This window comes from Drosophila miranda (genome assembly GCF_003369915.1).
Source record: "Drosophila miranda strain MSH22 chromosome Y unlocalized genomic scaffold, D.miranda_PacBio2.1 Contig_Y5_pilon, whole genome shotgun sequence".
NCBI classification, from domain to species: Eukaryota; Metazoa; Arthropoda; class Insecta; order Diptera; family Drosophilidae; genus Drosophila; species Drosophila miranda.
The window spans coordinates 1,069,079-1,094,595 of record NW_022881647.1 but is presented as its reverse complement, the minus strand read 5'-3'; the positions used below and the strand labels follow the sequence as shown (position 1 = coordinate 1,094,595).

Here is a 25,517-nt window from a genome sequence, read left to right as displayed (position 1 = left end):
AACTCGTCTCGGTCCGATATATTAGGAGTGTGGCATACCAAATTTGGTTGCTTTAGCTTTTGTAGTCTCTGAGATCTATGCGCTAATGTTTTACTCTAAGCAAAGCCGGCTATTCTACGTGTGTGTTAGAGAGAGACAGGGCGAAGAAAAAAATGAAATTGTTTTCTTGATTCTGGCTATAATAATTATACGATCTGTTCAGATTTTGCACTCTAGAAGATATAGTCATCTCTACGATTCTGCGTTTTTTAGTTTTCTCGTATCGTCGAAATTGTGGATGCCACAGATTTTCGCTCCTTTGTGGGGCTCAATCGACTCGGCTATTGATGCTGATCAAGAATATATATACTTTATGGGGTCGGAAACGATTCCTTCTGGACGTTACACACATCCACTTTTACCACAAATCTAATATACCCCAATACTCATTTTGAGTATCGGGTATAACGAGGGGAACGTTGTGAGTTGCTGCGGACACCGCAACTCTACAGTTATACCCGATACTAAGTCAGTATGGCTCTCCTCCGGCAGACGCCGCTAATATTAAATGACACGACAAGGAGTGCGTGCGAGAGAGACAGAAAATCAGTCTGAGCGTGACGTCGGGTGCTGCGTAGCCAGTGCAAATTGATTTGTTCCTTTTGGCTATAAAAATGATCTGATCTGATCCAGATTCAGCAAATCTGATAGATATGGTCATTATCTATGATTCTGCGTTTTTAGTTTTCTCGAATGTGCAATATTGTGGATGCAACAGATTTTCGTTCTTTGTGTGGGCGGAAGGGGTGGGGCGAAATTTTGAGATACACGTTTTAATAGTTAGATCTAACAGAAGTGCGGATACTAAATTTGGTTACTCTAGCCTTAATAGTCTCTGAGATTTTTGAATATCCCCAGATTTTCGTCCTTTGCGGGGCGGAAGGGGTGTGGCGAAATTTTGAAACAAACTCGTCTCGGTCCGATATATTAGGAGTGTGCATACCAAATTTGGTTGCTTTAGCTTTTGTAGTCTCTGAGATCTATGCGCTAATGTTTTACTCTAAGCAAAGCCGGCTATTCTACGTGTGTGTTAGAGAGAGACAGGGCGAGAAAAAATGAAATTGTTTCTTTGATTCTGGCTATAATAATTATACATCTGGTTCAGATTTTGCACTCTAGAAGATATAGTCATCTTCTACGATTCTGCGTTTTTATTTTCTCGTATCGTCGAAATTGTGGATGCCACAAGATTTTCGCCCTTTGTGGGGGCTCAATCGACTCGGCTATTGATGCTGATCAAGAATATATATACTTTATGGGGTCGGAAACGATTCCTTCTGGACGTTACACACATCCACTTTTACCACAAATCTAATATACCCCAATACTCATTTTGAGTATCGGTATAACGATGGGGAACGTTGTGAGTTGCCTGCGGACACCGCAACTCTACAGTTATACCCGATACTAAGTCAGTATGGCTCTCCTCCGGCAGACGCCGCTAATATTAAATGACACGACAAGGAGTGCGTGCGAGAGAGACAGAAAATCAGTCTGAGCGTGACGTCGGGTGCTGCGTAGCCAGTGCAAATTGATTTGTTCCTTTTGGCTATAAAAATGATCTGATCTGATCCAGATTCAGCAATCTGATATATATGATCATTATCTATGATTCTGCGTTTTTAGTTTTCTCGTATCCTCAATATTGTGGATGCAACAGATTTTCGTCCTTTGTGGGGGCGGAAGGGTGTGGGGCGAAATTTTGAAGATTATACCGTTTATATAGTGGAGATCTAACGAAGTTTTTTAGTTTTCTCGTATCGTCGAAATTGTGGATGCCACAGATTTTCGCCCTTTGTGGGGGCGGAAGTGGGCGGGGCAAAGTTTTGAAATATTCTTGTAGCAGTGACATATCACAGAAGTCTGGATCCAAAACATCGTGCTCTCGCTCTTATAGTCTTTGAGCACTAGGTGCTGAAGGGACGGACGAGACAGACGGACGGACGGACAGACGGACAGACAGACATGGCTCAATCGACTCGGCTATTGATGCTGATCAAGAATATATATACTTTATGGGGTCGGAAACGATTCCTTTTGGATGTTACACACATCCACTTTTACCACAAGTCTAATATACCCCAATACTCATTTTGAGTATCGCGTATAACGAGGGGGAACGTTGTGAGTTGCTGCGGACACCGCAACTCTACGGTTATACCCGATACTAAGTCAGTATGGCTCTCCTCCGGCAGACGCCGCTAATATTAAACGACACGACAAAGAGTGCGTGCGAGGAGACAGAAAATCAGTCTGAGCGTGACGTCGGGCGCTGCGTAGCCACTGCAAATTGATTTGTTCCTATTGGCTATAAAAATGATCTGATCTGATCCAGATTCAGCATTCTGATAGATATGGTCATTATCTATGATTCTGCGTTTTTAGTTTTCTCGTATCCTCAATATTGTGGATGCAACAGATTTTCGTCCTTTGTGTGGGCGGAAGGGGGTGGGGCGAAATTTTGAGATACACGTTTTATAGTTAGATCTAACAGAAGTGCGGATACTAAATTTGGTTACTCTAGCCTTAATAGTCTCTGAGATTTTTGAATATCCCCAGATTTTCGTCCTTTGCGGGGCGGAAGGGGGTGTGGCGAATTTTGAAACAAACTCGTCTCGGTCCGATATATTAGGAGTGTGCATACCAAATTTGGTTGCTTTAGCTTTTGTAGTCTCTGAGATCTATGCGCCAATGTTTTACTGTAAGCAAAGCCGCCTATGCTACGTGTGTGTTAAGAGAGACAGGGCGAGAAAAAATGAAATTGTTTTCTTGATGCTGGCTATAATAATAATACGATCCAATTCAGATTCCGCAGTCTTAAAGATATGGTCATTCTCTACAATTCACGTTTTTGTTTTCTCATATCTTTAAAATTGTGGATGCCACAGATTTTCGTCCTTTGTGGGGGCGGAAGTGGGCGGGCAAAGTTTTGAAATATTCTTGTAGCAGTGACATATCACAGAAGTCTGGATCCAAAACATCGTTGCTCTAGCTCTTATAGTCTTTGAGCACTAGGCGCTGAAGGGGACGGACAGACGGACAGACGGACGGACGGACAGACAGACAGGGCTCAATCGACTCGGCTATTGTTGCTGATCAAGAATATATATACTTTATGGGTCGGAAACGATTCCTTCTGGACGTTACACACATCCACTTTTACCACAAATCTAATAAACCCCAATACTCATTTTGAGTATCGGTATAACGAGGGAGAACGTTGTGAGTTGCTGCGGAGACCGCAACTCTACGTTATACCCGATACTAAGTCAGTATGGCTCTCCTCCGGCAGACGCCGCTAATATTAAACGACACGACAAGGAGTGCGTGCGAGAGAGACAGAAAATCAGTCTGAGCGTGACGTCGGTGCTGCGTAGCCAGTGCAAATTGATTTGTTCCTTTTGGCTATAAAAATGATCTGATCTGATCCAGATTCAGCAATCTGATATATATGATCATTATCTATGATTCTGCGTTTTAGTTTTCTCGTATCCTCAATATTGTGGATGCAACAGATTTTCGTCCTTTGTGGGGACGGAAGGGGTGGACGAAATTTTGAGATATACGTTTATAGTGAGATCTAACAGAAGTGCGGATACCAAATTTGGTTACGCTAGCCTTAATAGTCTCTGAGATTGTGAATATCCCCAGATTTCATCGTTTGCGGGGCGGAAGGGGTGTGGCGAAATTTTGAAACCAACTCGTCTCGGTCCGATATATTAGGAGTGTGGATACCAAATTTGGTTGCTCTAGCTTTTATAGTCTCTGAGATCTAGCGCTAATGTCTACTCTAAGCAAAGCCGCTATTCTACGTGTGTGTTAGAGAGAGACAGGCGAGAAAAAATGAAATTGTTTTCTTGATTCTGGCTATATATAGTCATCTCTACGATTCTGCGTTTTTAGTTTTCTCGTATCGTCGAAATTGTGGATTCCACAGATTTTCGCCCTTTGTGGGGCGGAAGTGGCGGGGCAAAGTTTGAAATATTCTTGTAGCAGTGACATATCACAGAAGTCTGGATCCAAAACATCGTTGCTCTCGCTCTTATAGTCTTGAGCACTAGGCGCTGAAGGTGACGGACGGACGACGGACGGACGGACGGACGGACAGACGACAGACAGGGCTCAATCGACTCGGCTATTGATGCTGATCAAGAATATATATACTTTATGGGGTCGGAAACGATTCCTTCTGGACGTTACACACATCCACTTTTACCACAAATCTAATATACCCCAATACTCATTTTGAGTATCGGGTATAACGAGGGGGAACGTTGTGAGTTGCTGCGGAGACCGCAACTCTACGGTTATACCCGATACTAAGTCAGTATGGCTCTCCTCCGGCAGACGCCGCTAATATTAAACGACACGACAAGGAGTGCGTGCGAGAGAGACAGAAAATCAGTCTGAGCGTGACGTCGGGTGCTGCGTAGCCAGTGCAAATTGATTGTTCCTTTTGGCTATAAAAATGATCTGATCTGATCCAGATTCAGCAATCTGATAATATGATCATTATCTATGATTCTGCGTTTTTAGTTTCTCGTATCCTCAATATGTGATGCAACAGATTTTCGTCCTTTGTGGGGCGGAAGGAGTGGGGCGAAATTTGAGATATACGTTTTATAGTGAGATCTAACAGAAGTGCGGATACCAAATTGGTTACTCTAGCCTTAATAGTCTCTGAGATTTGTGAATATCCCAAGATTTTCATCCTTTGCGGTGGCGGAAGGGGTGTGCGAAATTTGAAACAAACTCGTCTCGGTCCGATATATAGGAGTGTGGATACCAAATTTGGTTGCTCTAGCTTTTATAGTCTCTGAGATCTAGGCGCTAATGTTTACTCTAAGCAAAGCCGGCTATGCTACGTGTGTGTTAGAGAGAGACAGGGCGAGAAAAAATGAAATTGTTTTCTTGATTCTGGCTATAATAATTATACGATCGGTTCAGATTTTGCACTCTAGAAGATATAGTCATCTTCTACGATCTGCGTTTTCGTGCCAGTGCAAATTGATTTGTTCCTTTGGCTATAAAAATGATCTGATCTGATCCAGATTCAGCAATCTGATATATATGATCATTATCTATGATTCTGCGTTTTTAGTTTTCTCGTATCCTCAATATTGTGGATGCAACAGATTTCGTCCTTTGTGGGGCGGAAGGAGGTTGGGCGAAATTTTGAGATATACGTTTTATAGTGAGATCTAACAGAAGTGCGGATACCAAATTTGGTTACTCTAGCCTTAATAGTCTCTGAATTTGTGAATATCCCCAGATTTTCATCCTTTGCGGGGCGGAAGGGGTGTGGCGAAATTTGAAACAAACTCGTCTCGGTCCGATATATTAGGAGTGTGATACCAAATTTGGTTGCTCTAGCTTTTATAGTCTCTGAGATCTAGGCGCTAATGTTACTCTAAGCAAAGCCGGCTATGCTACGTGTGTGTAGAGAGAGAACAGGGCGAGAAAAAATTAAATTGTTTCTTGATTCTGGCTATAATAATTATACGATCTGGTTCAGATTTGCACTCTAGAAGATATAGTCATCTTCTACGATTCTGCGTTTTCGTGCCAGTGCAAATTGATTTGTTCCTTTTGGCTATAAAAATGATCTGATCTGATCCAGATCAGCAATCTGATATATATGATCATTATCTATGATTCTGCGTTTTTAGTTTTCTCGTATCCTCAATATTGTGGATGCAACAGATTTTCGTCCTTAGTGAGGGCGGAAGGGGTGGGGCGAAATTTGAGATATACGTTTTATAGTGAGATCTAACGGAGTTTTAGTTTTCTCGTATCGTCGAAATTGTGGATGCCACAGATTTCGCCCTTTGTGGGCGGAAGTGGGCGGGCAAAGTTTTGAAATATTCTTGTAGCAGTGACATATCACAGAAGTCTGGATCCAAAACATCGTTGCTCTCGCTCTTATAGTCTTTGAGCACTAGGTGCTGAAGGGACGGACAGACGGACAGACGACGACGACAGACGGACAGACAGACATGGCTCAATCGACTCGGCTATTGATGCTGATCAAGAATATATATACTTTATGGGTCGGAAACGATTCCTTTTGGATGTTACACACATCCACTTTACCACAAGTCTAATATACCCCAATACTCATTTTGAGTATCGCGTATAACGAGGGGAACGTTGTGAGTTGCTGCGGACACCGCAACTCTACGGTTATACCCGATACTAAGTCAGTAGGCTCTCCTCCGGCAGACGCCGCTAATATTAAACGACACGACAAAGAGTGCGTGCGGAGGAGACAGAAAATCAGTCTGAGCGTGACGTCGGGCGCTGCGTAGCCACTGCAAATTCTACGTGTGTGTTAGAGAGAGACAGGGCGAGAAAAAATGAAATTGTTTTCTTGATTCTGGCTATATATAGTCATCTTCTACGATTCTGCGTTTTTAGTTTTCTCGTATCGTCGAAATTGTGATGCCACAGATTTTCGCCCTTTGTGGGGCGGAAGTGGGCGGGCAAAGTTTGAAATATTCTTGTAGCAGTGACATATCACAGAAGTCTGGATCCAAAACATCGTTGCTCTCGCTCTTATAGTCTTTGAGCACTAGGCGCTGAAGGGACGACGGAAGGACGGACGGACGGACGGACGGACGACGGACGGACGACGGACAGACGGACATACAGACAGGGCTCAATCGACTCGGCTATTGATGCTGATCAAGAATATATATACTTTATGGGGTCGGAAACGATTCCTTCTGGACGTTACACACATCCACTTTTACCACAAATCTAATATACCCCAATACTCATTTTGAGTATCGGTATAACGAGGGGAACGTTGTGAGTTGCTGCGACACCGCAACTCTACAGTTATACCCGATACTAAGTCAGTATGGCTCTCCTCCGGCAGACGCCGCTAATATAAATGACACGACAAGAGTGCGTGCGAGAGAGACAGAAAATCAGTCTGAGCGTGACGTTGGTGCTGCGTAGCCAGTGCAAATTGATTTGTTCCTTTTGGCTATAAAAATGATCTGATCTGATCCAGATTCAGCAATCTGATATATATGATCATTATCTATGATTCTGCGTTTTTAGTTTTCTCGTATCCTCAATATTGTGGATGCAACAGATTTTCGTCCTTTGTGGGGCGGAAGGGGTGGGGCGAAATTTTAAGATATACGTCTTATAGTGAGTTCTAACAGGAGTGCGGATACCAAATTTGATTACTCTAGCCTTAATAGTCTCTGAGATTTGTGAATATCCCCAGATTTTCATCCTTTGCGGGGGCGGAAGGGGTGTGGCGAAATTTTGAAACAAACTCGTCTCGGTCCGATATATTAGGAGTGTGGATACCAAATTTGGTTGCTCTAGCTTTTATAGTCTCTGAGATCTAGGCGCTAATGTTTTACTCTAAGCAAAGCCGCTATGCTACGTGTGTGTTAGAGAGAGACAGGCGAGAAAAAATTAAATTGTTTTCTTGATTCTGGCTATTATAATTATACGATCTGGTTCAGATTTGCACTCTAGAAGATATAGTCATCTTCTACGATTCTGCGTTTTTCGTTTTCTCGTATCGTCGAAATTGTGGATGCCACAGATTTCGCCCTTTGTGGGGCGGAAGTGGCGGGCAAAGTTTTGAAATATTCTTGTAGCAGTGACATATCAAAGAAGTCTGGATCCAAAACATCGTTGCTCTCGCTCTTATAGTCTTTGAGCACTAGGCGCTGAAGGGGACGGACAGACGGACAGACGGACGGACGGACAGACGGACAGACAGACATGGCTCAATCGACTCGGCTATTGATGCTGATCAAGAATATATATACTTTATGGGTCGGAAACGATTCCTTTTGGATGTTACACACATCCACTTTTACCACAAATCTAATATACCCAATACTCATTTTGAGTATCGGGTATAACAAGGGGAACGTTGTGAGTTGCTGCGGAGACCGCAACTCTACGGTTATACCCGGTACTAAGTCAGTATGGCTCTCCTCCGGCAGACGCCGCTAATATTAAACGACACGACAAGGAGTGCGTGCGAGAGAGACAGAAAATCAGTCTGAGCGTGACGTCGGGTGCTGCGTAGCCAGTGCAAATTGATTTGTTCCTTTTGGCTATAAAAATGATCTGATCTGATCCAGATTCAGCAATCTGATAGATATGGTCATTATCTATGATTCTGCGTTTTAGTTTCTCGAATGTGCAATATTGTGGATGCAACAGATTTTCGTCCTTTGTGTGGGCGGAAGGGGGTGGGGCGAAATTTTGAGATACACGTTTTATAGTAAGATCTAACAGAAGTGCGGATACCAAATTTGGTTTACTCTAGCCTTAATAGTCTCTGAGATTTTGAATATCCCCAGTTTTCGTCCTTTGCGGGGCGGAAGGGGTGTGGCGAAATTTTGAAACAAACTCGTCTCGGTCCGATATATTAGGAGTGTGCATACCAAATTTGGTTGCTCTAGCTTTTATAGTCTCTGACATCTAGGCGCTAATGTTTTACTCTAAGCAAAGCCGCCTATGCTACGTGTGTGTTAAAGAGAGACAGGGCGAGAAAAAATGAAATTGTTTTCTTGATTCTGGCTATAATAATTATACGATCTGGTTCAGATTTTGCACTCTAAAAGATATAGTCATCTTCTACGATTCTGCGTTTTTAGTTTTCTCGTATCGTCGAAATTGTGGATGCCACAGATTTTCGCCCTTTGTGGGGCGAAGTGGGCGGGGCAAAGTTTTGAAATATTCTTGTAGCAGTGACATATCACAGAAGTCTGGATCCAAAACATCGTTGCTCTCGCTCTTATAGTCTTTGAGCACTGGCGCTGAAGGGACGGACAGACGGACAGACGGACGACGACAGACGGACAGACAGACATGCTCAATCGACTCGCTATTGATGCTGATCAAGAATATATATACTTTATGGGTCGGAAACGATTCCTTTTGGACGTTACACACATCCACTTTTACCACAAATCTAATATACCCCAATACTCATTTTGAGTATCGGGTATAAAAAGAGCAAAAATGGTGCCAAAAAGTGCCGAAAAATGTGCTTTGTGAGTGTCAGTCAGAGGTAGAAATGGAAACCATTCCAGGATCCACTTAACCATAGAAATGTCGTCACGAACTCGGCCTGATTTCTCCAGTGATTTTTCGCAATCAGCTGATGAGGATGTGCGCGCTGGACAGAGGTTGAAGGATACATCCTACAGGATGTAGGAGCTGGAGACGATGATGATGATGCATGGCGCTAGTCTATGAGTAGTATCCTGGCGTCGGACGGAATTCTGAATGTGCCCGACTCGCATGCCAAGTGGCCAGCAGACAAATGAAACTTTAATGCCAAAAGTACTGCTAGGCAACCAGCAGGAAAAGTATAGTTTCGGAGTCCAAAGACTTGGATACCTTAAAAGAAGATTGCCATAAATGGCACTGGGTCCGAGTTGCGGAAGATGGAGGTTCTGTTGTTGGAAGAGAATGGGTAGTATACTTCAAGGTTAATAACTTCTTCAGTGCATCCCAAGCCAACAGAACCATCTAGTATACCCCTCAGGAAGGGATATGCCTGTCTGCTACTGCTGGTCAGAGACAGAGGCAAGGATACAAAACCAGAAGCTGAGACAGAGCAAAGTCAAAATCAGAGACAAAGTGAATGTGTTGAGGCCCAGAGACGCGGCCAGAATCGAGAATCGAAAATAGTTATCCCTGTCCTGCCCCCCCCCCCCCCCCCCCCACACACTGTTAGGAGATGTGGCATATGCCACAGCTATATCAATGCCATAATGTCCTTAGCCCACGAGCATCTTTATTGTCCTGCTCTTGGCTGGCAATTATTTGCGTGTATTTCTGGCCGGGGTCCTGGCACTGGTGCAGGTCCTGGGAAAGGCAAACAATGGATATTTCGCGCACACGCCGAAGACATGATTGCATCCGCTGCGGAAGCCCTACATCGTGTATCCCAGCATCCGTACATCCGAAGCAACCTTCCTTCCTTCCTGGGGCGGCTTCATCCGCAATTTTCACGCCCACTTTGTTGATGATGACAGATCTCGTTGCGTATTATCAGATTGGCTAAAGCCCCCCTCCCTGCACCCATGCACCGCTATACCGCTACACCGTTACCCCCCCTTGCTGCATTGCATAATTATGTTTATCTTCGGATACGAGATACTGTGCCCCGGTATCGCTTTGGGTCACGTGGCCATCGACAGTTCGGTTTCCAGTCCCAGCCTCCGCCTCGACCTTCGCCTCGACCTCTGCTTCGGAACGAGCGGCACGTGCTTATCGGCGGTCGCCCGTTCCCCGCCATTGCTGCAACGCCCCGCTCTACATAGCCGATAATTGAATCGCTAAGCCGACTACGAGTACGGTTAAGTATCGGAACAATGGCCATCCATGGCTTCATTTATCAGGTCGATTCGGTGACAGAACATTAATGTTTTACCAGCGCACGGGGAGTTATGAGACGGGGGGCAGGGGCTAGTGCATTTCACTTAGTTCAATTGCTTTTTGTCAATTTTTATACCCGATACTCAAAATGAGTATTAAAATTATTCCTGGCAGGAAGTAAATTCAATCGTAAACAACGCAATCAAAAATTCATTCAAACGAAGCATTAACGCTTATTCCGTTTTATACCCGATACTCAAAATGAGTATTGGGTATATTAGATTTGTGGTAAAAGTGGATGTGTGTAACGTCCAGAAGGAATCATTTCCGACCCCATAAAGTATATATATTCTTGATCAGCATCAATAGCCGAGTCGATTGAGCTATGTCTGTCTGTCCGTCTGTCCGTCCCCTTCAGCGCCTAGTGCTCAAAGACTATAAGAGCTAGAGCAACGATGTTTTGGATCCAGACTTTTGTGATATGTCACTGCTACAAGAATATTTCAAAACATTGCCCCGCCCACTTCCGCCCCCACAAAGGGCGAAAATCTGTGGCATCCACAATTTCGACGATACGAGAAAACTAAAAACGCAGAATCGTAGAAGATGACTATATCTTCTAGAGTGAAAAATCTGAACCAGATCGTATAATTATTATAGCCAGAATCAAAAAAAACAATTTAATTTTTTCTCGCTCTGTCTCTCTCTAACACACAGGTTTCATGGTCGGTTTTGCCAATTGCAAAATATGAGCTCAAGGATCTTAGAACCTATAAGAGCAGAGCAACCAAATTTGGTATCCACACTCCTGTGATATCGACCTTGACCATTTGTATCAAAATTTCGCCACACCCCCTTCCGCCCCGCAAAGACTATTAAGGCTAGAGTACCCAAATTTGGTACACACACTCCTTTAAGACGTCACTATAAATCGTATATCTCAAAATTTCCTCCCACCCCCTTCCGCCCCCACAAAAGACGAAAATCTGTTGCATCCACAATATTGCAGATTCGAGAAAACTAAAAACGCAGAATCATAGATAATGACCATATCTATCAGATTGCTGAATCTGGATCAGATCAGATCATTTTTATAGCCAAAAGGAACAAATCAATTTGCACTGGCTACGCAGCGCCCGACGTCACGCTCAGACTGATTTTCTGTCTCTCTCGCACGCACTCTTTGTCGTGTCGCTTAATATTAGCGGCGTCTGCCGGAGAAGAGCCATACTGACTTAGTATCGGGTATAACCGTAGAGTTGCGGTGTCCGCAGCAACTCACAACGTTGCCCCTCGTTTGTTATTAATTAGTGGAAGATATAACAACCATGCGTCTAGATTCTAGAACAAATCAATCGGAAATGGAAATGGAAAAGTGCGGGCTTTGGTTGGGAATACTCAAAGGAATATACGAGTATATATATCATATAATATATTTTTATATACCATGGAAAAAAGCAGGGAAAAGCAGTTCGAATGGGTCGAAACTTCCAAAGTCCTTCCAAGACAGAACTAGGCATTTGTTAAGAATTTCTGAGACACATAATCTAGGATAGATGGTCTAGAAATTAAGGTTTATAATCATATATTAAAAATGTATAAATTTAACTAAAATTTAAGTGTGTTTCTGAGCAATGATGGTCTTTGCTTCCCCTTTAAATTAAAGCCCTCCAGTTAATGAGTGCCCTCACACACACTCCTGTGCAGATCCGAATGAGTGTCGCCCTGTGACGCATAAATTATGAATAAAACCGCACACGTGAGGCAGGAGCAGGAGAAAGAGTGAGAGACAGGGACAGGGACCAGAGAGGACCAGAGAGGCGGCCAAAAACCCGTAGCCGCAGTCTGAGGCCAAGAAGTGTGCTAAATAAAATATTTAAAATACGTACATATTTATAAATTAACTTGAAACCGAGGCCACATGCCACATGCCGCATGCACCACACACACACATGTGGAAGCGGGTTTTGGTGGCAGAGGCAGGGCAGGGGCGGCACTGACCCTTTTCAGTGATCCTTCGGCCCGTCATTAGAAATGCTTACTAATGTGCCCCCGCCTTAATAATAATCAAATTTATATGCATGGTTATGTCCTTTAGTCCTTGAGAGCAGGAACTTTGAAACTGAAACTGACTCTGATTCGGAGTTGGAGGCGTAGTCGTGGAAGGACTCCATTCCATCTCTTCCTGCCTCGCCCTGAGATAAAGTCGAGGCCAAGTCTGTGTCTGAGATGAAAAGTGTCAATATCCTTGTTTTGGTTAACCGAAAGAAAGAAATGCAGCCACGCCCAGTCTGGGAACAGGACACAGCTCGTACTCGTACCGTTATGCATTGTCCGTGCTGTCTGTTTGTTGGCTTGTTTGCTGGCCAACACTGAGTCTAAATGGCCCAAAAGGTTGCCTCTCCTGGGAGCTAAGCCTCCCTCTATCTCTGTCTCTATCCCTGTCTCTGGATGAGTCTTGGAAGTATCACAAAAATTAATTATGAGCGCCCTGCCCAAGGATATACTTACTCGCATGTGTTCTTTCTTTCGTTTTTTTGATTTGCTGGAAATGAATCTTTCCATTGGCCACACCCAAGTCGTCCTCTACCTCACCCTAAAAACAAATTACAATTGCAACAATAGCAGCATTTGAGGCACACAAACAGACAGGAGCTGGAGCTGGAGCTGGGCTGGAGCTGGGATGGACTGCAGAAGCCATTAACCCCTTTTTCCGGATAGAGACTCTTCTGCCACTCGCCTGCCAGAAGACAGGAATAATTGAAATAAATTACCAAAACTAAAGGGCAACAACTGTTCGCATAATGAAGTCAAATTATATTTTTGCCTGGCTGTTTGGATAGTTTGAAAAACAGGGAACAGAGCGCAACAGACGGAGCAGCACTGAGAGAAGAGACCTACCCGGAAGTGGCTCTAAGTAATGGGCAATTTTAAAACATTTCCCCTTTTTTCCCGCAGTGTAAATGTATGATCAGAGTGGTTGTTCACTGTGAGGAGGTGTGAGGCGGTTTCAACAAGCTGGGCGTCAGGGGTGCGTCCTTTAACGAAGTGGTCCTTGAAATTATGCAAATCGGATGCACACCAGCAGCCCCTATGGCTAGTGATCCTGCCCCCTCTGGCACCCAACTCCCATGATTACCGACCGGCATTAGCGTCAACAAGCATTAGCCAATCCATTTCATCGACACGTTCGTTCTTCGGGTCTTTCTCGTGCGATGTTATCATTTAATTCGTGGGAATTAACACGGACATTGTCAGCAGTAAATGAGCTAATTAATCTAGTAAATGTGTCGCACACCCCCCACCGACCCCCACACCAAGCCCTTGTTTGCCCTGGGACATTGCATGGCGGTGATGCCACGCCATCGTTCGTTTGCGTTTTTGTGGTTCTCCAGAGGATCGATCCCCAACGCTGACACGCTTCTCCAGGTGGGAAATGGCGGAGTAGCCCCTAGGGGACATGGCCCAGAAGGAGCTGCACTAAAACGTCCAAATGAGATGCCAGAATTCATTCCACTTCTTGAGAGCCGCTCCAGGCCCCAGCTCGTAAATTATTTACAGCATATTTTCAACTGGAAAATGTCATGGAAATGCAAATTTGCAATACTGTCTTAACAAAATCAATAATTCCAAGTACATGGAAGCTTGCGAAAATAACCCCGGTCCCTTAAGGAAACGACGGGAACGTTGTGAGTTGCTGCGGACACCGCAACTTTACAGTTATACCCGATACTAAGTCAGTATGGCTCTCCTCCGGAAGACGCCGCTAATATTAAACGACACGACAAAGAGTGCGTGCGAGAGAGACAGAAAATCAGTCTGAGCGTGACGTCGGGCGCTGCGTAGCCAGTGCAAATTGATTTGTTCCTTTTGGCTATAAAAAGTATCTGATCTGATCCAGATTCAGCAATCTGATATATATGATCATTATCTATGATTCTGCGTTTTTAGTTTTCTCGTATCCTCAATATTGTGGATGCAACAGATTTTCGTCCTTTGTGGGGCGGAAGGGGTGGGACGAAATTCTGAGATATACGTTTTATAGCGACATCTTAAAGGAGTGTGTGTACCAAATTTGGGTACTCTAGCCTTAATAGTCTCTGAGATTTGTGGATGCCTCAGATTTTCGTCCTTTGCGGGGGCGGAAGGGGTGTGGCGAAATTTTGACACAAAATGGTCAAGGTCCGATATCACAGGATATGGATACCAAATTTGGTTGCTCTGGCTCAGCAACCTGATAGATATAGTCATTATCTATGATTCTGCGTTTTTAGTTTTCTCGAATGTGCAATATTGTGGATGCAACAGATTTTCGTTCTTTGTGGGGGCGGAAAGGGTGGGGCGAAATTCTGAGATATACGTTTTATAGTGAGATCTAACAGAAGTGCGGATACCAAATTTGGTTACTCTAGCCTTAATAGTCTCTGAGATTGTGGATGCCCAGATTTTCGTCCTTTGCGTGAGCGGAAGGGGTGTGGCGAAATTTGGACACGAAACGGTCAAGGTCGGATATTACAGGATTGTGGATACCAAATTTGGTTGCTCTGTCTCTTATAGGTTCTGAGATCCTTGAACTCATATTTTGCAATTGGCAAAGCCTACCATGAAACCTGTGTGTTAGAGAGAGACAGAGCGAGAAAGAATGAAATTGTTTTCTTGATTCTGGCTATAATAATTATACGATCTGGTTCAGATTTTGCACTCTAGAAGATATAGTCATCTTCTACGATTCTGCGTTATTAGTTTTCTCGTATCGTCGAAATTGTGGATGCCACAGATTTTCGCCCTTTGTGGGGGCGAAGTGGGCGGGGCAAAGTTTTGAAATATTCTTGTAGCAGTGACATATCACAGAAGTCTGGATTCAAAACATCGTTGCTCTCGCTCTTATAGTCTTTGAGCACTAGGCTCTGAAGGGTACGGACAGTCGGACAGACGGACGGACGGACAGACGGACAGACGGACAGACAGACATGGCTCAATCGACTCGGCTATTGATGCTGATCAAGAATATATATACTTTATGGGGTCGGAAACGATTCCTTCTGGACGTTACACACATCCACTTTTACCACAAATCTTATATACCCCAATACTCATTTTGAGTATCGGGTATAAAAATGAATAGACCTATATCAATTCTATCGTTTTTGTCAAAAGTTCTTGAACAATAATGTCACAACAAATTCGAACTTTCCTAGATAACAATGCACTACTAAGTGACAATAAAGCTATTAAAATCGTATTTAACGATAGAAGACAGGTAGTAGTAAGTGGAAGTATAATTTCTTCAATGATGAGCACTACACGTGTTGTGCCTCAAGGTTCAGTTCTTGGGCCGCTTTTGTTCTCACTATATGTGAATGACCTGCCAGACGTCCTGTTAAATTGTAAAAGTCATATGTATGCGGATGACGTCCAAATGTATGTTAGTAGTCCATTGAGTAAAATTGATGAGTGTATAAGTGTGTGTAACAGTGATTTGTTCAATGTGAGTAGCTGGGCGAAGCGTAATGGTCTGGCACTTAATCCAGATAAATTTAAATGTGTAATTATATACAAGAAGCAACTAAATACGATGTCCTATCCAAAACTTGAAATCGAAGGAAAACAAATTAATTACGTAGATCATGTGGAAAACTTAGGAGTAACATTTAACAATACGCTTTCTTGGAGTAACCAAGTGTGAAAACTACTGGTAGAACATATAGTCTACTAAGAAAGCTCGCACCAACACAAAACGAGGGGGAACGTTGTGAGTTGCTGCGACACAGCAACTCTACGGTTATACCCGATACTAAGTCAGTATGGCTCTCCTCCGGCAGACGCAGCTAATGTTAAACGACACGACAAAGAGTGCGTGCGAGAGAGACAGAAAATCAGTCTGAGCGTGACGTCGGGCGCTGCGTAGCCACTGCAAATTGATTTGGTCCTATTGGCTATAAAAATGATCTGATCTGATCCAGTTTCAGCAATCTGATAGATATGGTCATTATCTATGATTCTGCGTTTTTAGGTTTCTCGAATGTGCAATATTGTGGATGCAACAGATTTTCGTCCTTTGTGTGGGCGGAAGGGGGTGGGACGAAGTTTTGAAATATATTGAAATGTAGCAGTGACATATCACAGAAGTCTGGATCCAAAACATCGTTGCTCTAGCTCTTATAGTCTTTGAGCACTAGGCGCTGAAGGGGACGGACAGACGGACAGACGGACGGACGGACAGACAGACAGGGCTCAATCGACTCGGCTATTGATGCTGATCAAGCATATATATACTTTATGGGGTCGGAAACGATTCCTTCTAATATACCCCAATACTCATTTTGAGTATCGGGTATAAAAAACAAGAAATTAGTAAAGGATTTCGAATAAAAAATACCCTAGTTCTTGGATTGATTTATTACAGTAATTTTATTTACGAAAATCGTTTCAAAATCGAGGAAAACATTTATAGAAATATTTGCTGTTCTGAGACGGGTTTTGGTTGTTAAAACGATCTATTGATAATGATTTTGGATAGATTAGACGACTATTTAGGGACTGTTTAAAAGAACCACTACATTCGAGAGATTGCTAATTCGAATCAGGAATACTTGTATAATAGACTAAAACGTATTTCTTCCAGATTCGTAGATCTTGAGCTAGAACCTATAGAGAACGAGGGGAACGTTGTGAGTTGCTGCGGACACCGCAACTCTACGGTTATACCCGATACTAAGTCAGTATGGCTCTCCTCCGGCAGACGCCGCTAATATTAAACGACACGACAAAGAGTGCGTGCGAGAGAGACAGAAAATCAGTCTGAGCGTGACGTCGGGCGCTGCGTAGCCACTGGGACGGACAGACGGACGGACGGACAGACGGACAGACAGACATGGCTCAATCGACTCGGCTATTGATGCTGATCAAGAATATATATACGGTCGGAAACGATTCTTTCTGGACGTTACACACATCCACTTTTACCACAAATCTAATATACCCCAATACTCATTTTGAGTATCGGGTATAAATACCTACCAGATATACTCAAACTAATGATAGCTAAGACATATTTGACACCCACCTTATTCTATGGTATTGAAATATCTCAAAAAAAACTAAAAGTAACATTTAACAACATTGCCCGCTACATATATAACAAGAGACGAACCGATCATATCTCAATCTTAGCAAGACAAATATTCAAAATGGATTTAAAGACATGGATAGGGTACAGAACAATTATTTTTCTACATCGAATAATCTATTCCAGACAGCCGAGCTACTTACATATGTGATAAATTAACCTTTGCTTCATCAAATAGAACGTTGAATCTGGTAACCATAAGGTACAAACTTGCCAATTCAGGAAAACAATTTTTAGCAAATGCTATACGGTTATGGAATGAGTTACCTTTCAATATTAAAAATATTAGTAGAGCAACGCAATTTAGGGAGAAATTAGAAAAACACTTGATAAACACATAAAAAAAAAAAATATAAATAAAATAAAAAATAATAATAATAATAAAAAAAAATAATAATAAAAAAAAGAAAAAAGATTAGAATTAGTATTAGTATTAATAATACAATAATTAGTCATAATAATAACGAGGGGAACGTTGTGAGTTGCTGCGTACACCGCAACTCTACAGTTATACCCGATACTAAGTCAGTATGGCTCTCCTGCGGCAGATGCCGCTAATATTGAACCACACGACAAAGAGTGCGTGCGAGAGAGACAGAAAATCAGTCAGAGCGTGACGTCGGGCGCTGCGTAGCCACTGCAAATTGATTTGTTCCTTTTGGCTATAAAAATAATCCGATCTGATCCAGCAATCTGATAGATATAGTCATTATCTATGATTCTGCGTTTTTAGTTTTCTCGAATGTGCAATATTGTGGATGCAACAGATTTTCGTTCTTTGTGGGGCGGAAGGGGGTGGGGCGAAATTCTGAGATATACGTTTTATAGTGAGATCTAACAGAAGTGCGGATACCAAATTTGGTTACTCTAGCCTTAATAGTCTCTGAGATTTGTGGATGCTCCAGATTTTCGTCCTTTGCGGGGCGGAAGGGGGTGTGGCGAAATTTGGACACGAAACGGTCAAGGTCCGATATCACAGGATTGTGGATACCAAATTTGGTTGCTCTGGCTCTTATAGGTTCTGAGATCCTTGAACTCATATTTTGCAATTGGCAAAGCCGACCATGAAACCTGTGTGTTAGAGAGAGACAGAGCGAGAAAGAATGAAATTGTTTTCTTGATTCTGGCTATATAATTATACGATCTGGCCACAATTCGTGTTTATGGCCAGGTTGTTTTCACCAGTCACAAAAACGCTTATCGATGGAGGAGATCACTGCGCGGAGACTTGTAAATATTTATGATTTTGTATAAATATTAGCTGTATTTCGGTTTTGGCCAAGACAAACGGGTTTCCCTCCCACCACCCCCCCTCTACGCAGCTCCGCGCCAGGAGGGGGCCTTGGGAGATGTTGCGAAAATGTTTCGAACACCTTTGTATGTGGCGGGGGGCTGAGGGAAGAAGTCCCTGCAACCCTGCCACATCCTTCGTGGTGTGTGTGTGTGCTGAAATATTAAATCTGAAGAAGGTTCTACGTTTTACCCCTCACTTCTGTCGTACACGGTATTTCAGAGTTTATGGAATGTTTATGATGAATTTCTGCATGTTGATGGATAGGAGAAAATACCTTACCGATTGCACAGATTGTACGATAGGATATGACAGTATGTACATACGTCCTGAAATTGTAGTGTTTATAATTATTTCAACGCTTAATATTTGCTTCGAGAATGGAAATTGTAACAGGACATATGAAAATGTAAATATTTTATTTAATTATATTTAATATGTAAAAAATATAAATATAGTTCCCACAAATTTAACAAAATATATATATTTTTAAGTGTTTATATTTACATTAAAAAATACTTTTCATACATTAATATTTGTATCAAAGTGAGATCTATTTAATTTCACTAAGTTTGTATTTAAAAGCCCAATGTTTAATCAACAATTTGTGCTTAATAATTAATTTTAATTCATTTAATATTTCTGTTTATTATGGAATTTTTATACCCGATACTCAAAATGAGTATTGGGGTATATTAGATTGTGTAACGTCCAGAAGGAATCGTTTCCGACCCCATAAAGTATATATATTCTTGATCAGCATCAATAGCCGAGTCGATTGAGCCCTGTCTGTCTGTCCGTCCGTCCGTCTGTCCGTCTGTCCGTCTGTCCGTCCCCTTCAGCGCCTAGTGCTCAAAGACTATAAGAGCTAGAGCAACGATGTTTTGGATCCAGACTTCTGTGATATGTCACTGCTACAAAAATATTTCAAAACTTCGCCACACCCCCTTCCGCCTCCGCAAAGGACGAAAATCTGGGGATATTCAAAAATCTCAGAGACTATTAAGGCTAGAGTAACCAAATTTGGTATCCGCACTCCTGTTAGATCTTACTATAAAACGTGTATCTCAAAATTTCGCCCCACCCCCTTCCGCCCACACAAAGGACGAAAATCTGTTGCATCCACAATATTGCACATTCGAGAGAACTAAAAACGCAGAATCATAGATAATGACCATATCTATCAGATTGCTGAATCTGGATCAGATCAGATCATTTTTATTGCCAATAGGAACAAATCAATTTGCAGTGGCTACGCAGCGCCCGACGTCACGCTCAGACTGATTTTCTGTCTCTCTCGCACGCACTCTTTGTCGTGTCGTTTAATATTAGCGGCGTCTGCGGAGGAGAGCCATACTGACTTAGTATCGGTATAACCGTAGAGTTGCGGTGTCCGCAGCAACTCACAACGTTCCCCCTCGTTCTCTATAGGTTCTAGCTCAAATCTACGAATCTGAAGAAATACGTTTTAGTCTATTATACAAGTATTCCTGATTCGAATTAGCAATCTCTCGAATGTAGTGGTTCTTTTAAACAGTCCCTAAATAGTCGTCTAATCTATCCAAAATCATTATCAATAGATCGTTTTAACAACCAAAACCCGTCTCAGAACAGCAAATATTTCTATAAATGTTTTCCTCGATTTTGAAACGATTTTCGTAAATAAAATTACTGTAATAAATCAATCCAAGAACTAGGGTATTTTTTATTCGAAATCCTTTACTAATTTCTTTTTTTTATACCCGATACTCAAAATGAGTATTGGGGTATATTAGAAGGAATCGTTTCCGACCCATAAAGTATATATATGCTTGATCAGCATCAATAGCCGAGTCGATTGAGCCTGTCTGTCTGTCCGTCCGTCTTGTCCGTCTGTCCGTCCCCTTCAGCGCTAGTGCTCAAGACTATAAGAGCTAGAGCAACGATGTTTTTGGATCAGACTTCTGTGATATGTCACTGCTACATTTCAATATATTTTCAAAACTTCGTCCCACCCCTTCCGCCCACACAAAGGACGAAAATCTGTTGCGTCCACAATATTGCACATTCGAGTATCGGGTATAACCGTAGAGTTGCGGTGTCCGCAGCAAATCACAACGTTCCCCCTCGTTTCTTATGTAAACGAAACCCTTCGACGACGTCGACTGGCCTTCGTTTGTGGAGTTACCCTCACGAGAACGTTTAGGCAAAGGCCTGGGCTGGGTAAATATTTAAACTGGTTTTCGATTGTTTTCGCAAAATCGTTGCAGTTGGTCAAACACGTGTTTGAGATAATTTAATTTAATTTACTTGCTTTTTCTGTCGCTGACACGTGCCATTCCAGGCCCCGACTGCCTCTAGCCGCTTTTTACTGAAGTGGCAAAACTTGAGCACTTGCTCGCTTGTCCTGCCGCGACTCGAGTTCAATCTGTGTTTAAATTGTGGCAAGTGCAGCGCCAATCGGCTGAAGCTTCGATAGATTGGTCGGGCAGGGGCACAGTTTTTGGGAACTGAAACCTTTGGTGGTCTCTGCAGCAGACAATGCAACTGTCAGAGATCTCTGTGGATGGATCTGTGGCATCTGTCGCAGTCCGCAGAGATCTGAGACCCGGATTCCATTCCCCCGAATCAATGACGATGATGACTCGTGAAAATCCAGTGAAAGAACTGAAACTAAATATGATTTATCTTCACGGTGTGTTCATGGAGTCCCCTCTCCTCCCCCTCATTAGGGCGGCGACTCCCGACTAATTTGCATAAGTGTCCTGCCAGGCCCCAGGACGAGTGTGCACTCGAAATACATACCATACCATGCCCATGGAGGCACATGGAGGACACACTAATTTAAAATGTTCGCGCCTCAAATTTCCCTCTCGCCGCCTTATTTATGGCCCTCTGTCCAGGTCCTGTGAATGTCTTGCATATGGAGAAATATGTACTCGAATCCCTACATTCGGTTTCTTATTCTTCTTCTCTTCCTTTTTTGTTTACGACTGACAAATGAGACATTTAAATGCTCCGTTCCGTTTGCATATTAAAATTATTAATGGTTTCTGCTGGAGGGATTCAGAGTGAGAGGAAATCGGAAATGCAGTTTAGATCCATCTTACACTCGAATTTGCTTGGATTACCCACATTACATTAGTTTTCTTACTAGGGATTAGATCACTCAGCCTCATCCACTTGTTGGAATACCCTTGCCAGGACCTCAGTCCACCCTAACCTCCCGGGCGAGCCGAGCAGAGCCGTTTGTTTTTCAAGAGTCAATACTCCGACTAATTGACACACACAATTGTAATTGCAATGATGACACTTTCCCTGCCCTGGCCTACCCTCACTGCCCTCTCCTCTCACTAATCCATAAGACGCAGCGCACCACAGCACAGGGGGAGGGGTGGGGCTTTCGGCTAGTGGATGTCCATGTAAATCCAGTTGGAAACAGTTTGAATCAAATTCAAAGCCAAACGCCCGACGCTCAACAAACAAGAGGCATGGTGGGGTGGGGAGTGGTTGAGGAGGAGGGGGTCAAAGGGGTAGAGCTGTGTGACAGCTGTCGCGGCCCGAGAAACTCCTCCGAGAATTGGGCGTGATAAAAGGGGGTTAATCGAACGAAGTCGCGCGGACCGCAGCGTAGATCAGAGAATTTTCATCACCTTTGCGGAAACAGAAAATTCCGCTTTCCTAAAGGGTAACGGGAGCTGATGGGCAGAGGAATTTCCTTCAGGGTATTTTGGTTAATTAGCGGAGTCTGGGGACATCTTCTGTTTGCCTTTTGGCTTTGATTTAAACATAAAATGGTGTGCCGCTCCGCTCCGCTCCGTTCCCGGAACCTGTCCTATGGGGAAATGTTTCTTAAAAATAGACCAAACAGAGAGTGGGAGAGAGACAAGGAAAGAAAGAGTTTTCCCTGCACTTGCAAAAGGTACGCGCCTTGTCAAAAGTTAATGAGATTACCACGCCCCTTAAATTAATTCACAGAAAACTCAAACAAACTCCGTCTCTCTCTCTCTCTCTCTCTCTCTCTCTCTCTCTCTCTCTCTCTCTCTCTCTCTGTCCACTGTCAAACGTCACAGCAGAAAACCGCAAATGCGGAAAATGCAAATTGTTTTTCAACCGAACCCCCGTACCATCCCCGACTGTTTCTCCTAACGGGCGTGAAAATTCTGTGGGCGTTTTCGCCGTAACTAATCCGACAGAAAAGAGAGGAGATACGCAAACGAAGAGGGGGGGGAGGGAGGTAGGGAGAGTAGGTCTCGAGTGTGTTTGACAACTTAACCAAAGGAACTCAAAGGACATGTACGAGTGTGTTCAATGCGAATAATGTGCGAAAGTCAGAAGGGGTTAAACCCGAAATGATGACTAATCAACTCTGAAAGCAGCAACAGAAGCGGACAAGAATGAAGAAAGTCCTCATAAAGTACTGTACAGTAAGAGAGTGCGAATGAGCAAACGTTAGAAGAGGATTAGAATAAGGAGTGAAAGAGAATCTTCTTTGTGGTAAGAAACACGTAGAAAATGGAAGCCAGCATATGGAAAAGCATCATTCCGTCTAATTAAGACTCCAAACGAAACCCTAAGAACATGGAATCAATCTCCCCCTCACGGATCCTAGCAAATCGTGCTCGTCTCAATTTTCACCTTTACTACATGTAAAATATAATGTAATGTATAATATATGTAGAATCACAAAACCGTTGTTCCACTTTCCCACTCGTTTCGGCACATGCACACACGCGCACATAGCCACGGACTGCTGTTCGACTGCTTTGCCGACAATCAAGAGAGAAGAATAATATGAGAAAAACAGAAGGATTTTCATTGGCTAAAATTTCATTGGTTCAGAAACAAAGACGATACTTTCATACTTTTTTTGTCCGATTTTCAATGTTTATGGTATTGTTTAATCTTTTAAATCGGAATTAATCGCCAAAAATTTGCATCAATATAAGTATATTATTTCCATTAGACTATATTATTTTATAAATTTATTGAAACTTAACATTGATTTGGAAAATTCAATTTAATTGAAGATTTTCTTATTATACCCGATACTCAAAATGAGTATTGGAGTATATTAGATTTGTGGTAAAAGTGGATGTGTGTAACGTCCAGAAGGAATCGTTTCCGACCCCATAAAGTATATATATTCTTGATCAGCATCAATAGCCGAGTCGATTGAGCCATGTCTGTCTGTCCGTCTGTCCGTCTGTCCGTCCGTCCGTCCGTCCGTCTGTCCGTCCCCTTCAGCTCCTAGTGCTCAAAGACTATAAGAGCTAAAGCAACGATGTTTTGGATCCAGACTTCTGTGATATGTCACTGCTACAAAAATATTTCAAAACTTCGCCCCGCCACTTCCGCCCCCACAAAGGACGAAAATCTGTGGCATCCACATTTTTAAAGATACGATAAAACCAACAACGCAGAATCGTAGAGATGACTATATGTTTTAGAATGTAAGATCTTAACCAGATCGTATAATTATTATAGCCAGAATCAAGAAAACAATTTCGTTCTTTCTCGCTCTGTCTCTCTCTAACACACAGGTTTCATGGTCGGTTTTGCCAATTGCAAAATATGAGTTCAAAGATCTCAGAACTATAAGAGCCAGAGCAACCAAATTTGGTATCCACACTCCTGTGATATCGGACCTTGACCGTTTCGTGTCCAAATTTCGCCACACCCCTTCCGCCCCCGCAAAGGACGAAAATCTGGGCATCCACAAATCTCAGAGACTATTAACGCTAGAGTAACCAAATTTGGTATCCGCACTTCTGTTAGATCTCACTATAAAATGTATATCTCAGAATTTCGCCCCACCCCTTCCGCCCCACAAAGAACGAAAATCTGTTGCATCCACAATATTGCACATTCGAGAAAACTAAAAACGCAGAATCATGGATAACGATCATATCTATCAGATTGCTAATCTAGACCAGATCAGATAATTTTTATAGCCAAAAGGAACAAATCAATTTGCACTGGCTACGCAGCCCGACGTCACGCTCAGACTGATTTTCTGTCTCTCTCGCACGCACTCTTTGTCGTGTCGTTTAATATTAGCAGCGTCTTCCGGAGGAGAGCCATACTGACTTAGTATCGGGTATTACTGTAGAGTTGCGGTGTCCGCAGCAACTCACAACGTTCCCCTCGTTTTTTAATTTGAGTTAATTAAATTGTTCATTAAATTTAATGAAACTAAATTGAAACACTGAAATTTTTCAACAATCTGCAGCACCACAGCATATTATATATTTCATAGGAGTGTATCCTCATTCTTTGAAGGAATATATTCCACTAAAGCGCACTTAAAATGGAACCAGCCGCAAAGAACTAGAACTAGAGGAATTCGTTTGCAAATTGCATAATATGATCGAACTACACACCCACAAACGGCCAAGAATCTGGACATTATTGGATATGTATCATTTTAGTGTCTACATTCATGTGTCCGTCGTGTACTATTTCCAGATTTTCTAGTGGCTTCTAGTGGCTATGGCGATTTAGTGTGGATATATTCCTTCTCGGTGTGTTCTTTCGCATTACGAATGACATTGAAATGACGAGCACGATCCTTTCTGAACCGGAATCAGTAAGGATTTCGGTCAGTATCTTGTATGCGGATGGATGACGACGCTGGATCTTTAGAGTCCAGGCGACCCCAAGTGACGTGTGAATCTTCCACATTCAAGCAGGGGGGTATAGCGGTAG

General features: G+C 42.8%; 1 pseudogene; it reads right to left on the bottom strand.

The window, feature by feature from the left end:
• Positions 1-25,218, bottom strand: part of LOC117195087 — a 39,337-nt pseudogene extending 14,119 nt beyond the window's left edge.
• Positions 25,219-25,517: the final 299 nt, after the last annotated feature.